This window comes from Gavialis gangeticus, unplaced genomic scaffold (assembly GCF_001723915.1).
Source record: "Gavialis gangeticus isolate Ggan-Ray unplaced genomic scaffold, GavGan_comp1, whole genome shotgun sequence".
Classification (NCBI taxonomy): Eukaryota; Metazoa; Chordata; order Crocodylia; family Gavialidae; genus Gavialis; species Gavialis gangeticus.
This window is the reverse complement of record NW_017729012.1, coordinates 8,430,909-8,432,698: the sequence shown is the minus strand read 5'-3', so window position 1 is coordinate 8,432,698 and position 1,790 is coordinate 8,430,909. Positions and strand designations below refer to the sequence as shown.

At 58.5% G+C, this 1,790-nt stretch overlaps 1 protein-coding gene across 5 annotated transcripts in view; it reads right to left on the bottom strand.

Moving 5' to 3' along the window:
• The window catches only part of TEX14 (testis expressed 14, intercellular bridge forming factor), a 46,195-nt gene that overhangs the window by 43,343 nt on the left and 1,062 nt on the right, over positions 1-1,790 (bottom strand). The window lies entirely within an intron of this gene.

Here is a 1,790-nt window from a genome sequence, read left to right as displayed (position 1 = left end):
CCCACAGTGGCACCACATGCCGGGCCAGCTGTGCTGTCACTGGGTTCCCGCAATCACCGCCGCCAAACATCGCTGACACACCTTACCCAGGAACCCTGTCCCCTAATTAGCATAATCTCTCCTCCCAACCAGCCAGAATCCCAGCCTGTCTGCCATCAATGCTGGGGCCCCTCAGTGGCTCCATGGCACCACCTGACAGAAACACAGCGCACCCTGGCGGGAAGCGGCAGCGCAGCCCGCCCTCCGCACAAGCTGCCCAACATGACCCCAGTGCCCAGCGCTCCCTGAAGCGACGATGGTAGGGCCCTGCATGGGCAGTCACAGGCTGCGTCAAAACAAAAGATTATTAATGTTGTTTTAAGGGTTTTTCAGGGATCCTGGTTTTCTCTGATAAAAAATTGCAAATTCTTTGATTAAAACCCCCAAAATCCATGTTTCTTTTCCGTGATTAAAATGAAATGTCTCCGAACGCACAAAGGTACCAGTTGAACACAATGCTTTACTGCTATATGTACAATTTTAATGCAGGTTGGAAGCCTACCAGTGCCTCAACCACTGTAACAATACATTCTAAATACTTATGCATTTTGGCATTTGATTTGGGGTTTTTATCATGGAAAATCAGAGCTCACCCTGCTCCCTTCACTCATGAGGACGCAGGTCCAGCTGCAGCTCTCCCCCCGGCCACTAGTTTGTGGGGCTCAGCAGCCCTGCCCATGCCACTGCCCCTCGCTCCCCACCCACAGCCCCCACAGCCCTGGTGGTCCCTTTTGCTCCCCACCCACAGCCAACTGAGCCACTGATAACCCCCTGCCCGTCCCCAGCCGTGCCAGAGGGGGCCTCCAGCTCCCAGGGCTACAGGTCCAAGGACCCAGGTCCACAGCTCCCTACCCCTGCAGCAGTACCCGAGCCCCAGCTACTGCCTGTGGCAGAGTCCGACTCCCCCATGGGCAGCATGGCTGGTGCAGAGCCCATGGCTGGGGGGGGTGGGGGCAGATGCAAGCTGCCCACTATGGGCTCAGGCTCCCCATCCTGCTGCCCTCCCCCAAGGCCTCTGGGGCCCAGCGGGCAGGACCTGGAGTGGCAGGGTAGAGCAGGGTGGGGTGAGGCAGGGCAGCAGGACGGGGAGCCCGCACCCACCCCATGCACAAATCCCTCATGCCCCCCTGTGAGTGCGTGCAGCAATGGGGAGCCTCCCAGGACTGGGAGGGGGGGCACCACGGCGGTGAGCAGGGACTGCCCATAGTCACCGCCCACAGTGGTGGCCAATCTCAGGCGGCACATCTGCCCCCACCATGTGTTGCCTATGACAGGAGCCAGGCCCTCCCAGAGGAGCTGCCCATGGCTCTGTCCTACTCCCTGCCTAGGCCCTGCAGCCACGTGTTCCAGCCCCAGCCCCAGCCCCAGCCCCAGCCCCAAGCACTGCTCCAGCTGGGCAGCAGCCCCGCTACAGCCCTGCTCAGTTCCCTCCCTATGGGGGCCTCAACCCCTGACTGCACCCCCTCCTTCCTGCCAGACTTCCCTGCAGGGACCTACCCAGGCACATCCCTGGTCACGTCCATACGTAGGTGTGCATATGCACATGGCACCCCTGTCTGACTGCCCTCCTCCTGCTCCCTGCAGGGGAAACCCACTGTTTCCCATGTTTTTCTCCTTAGAATGAGAAAATCCCAGTTTTTCTGCATTTTTCTGTGGCAAATGTCCAGGTAATTTAAATCACCCATTTAAAAAATCACCCATTTAAATCACCCTCCCAGTAGATGTCCGGGTAATTTAAATCACCCATGACA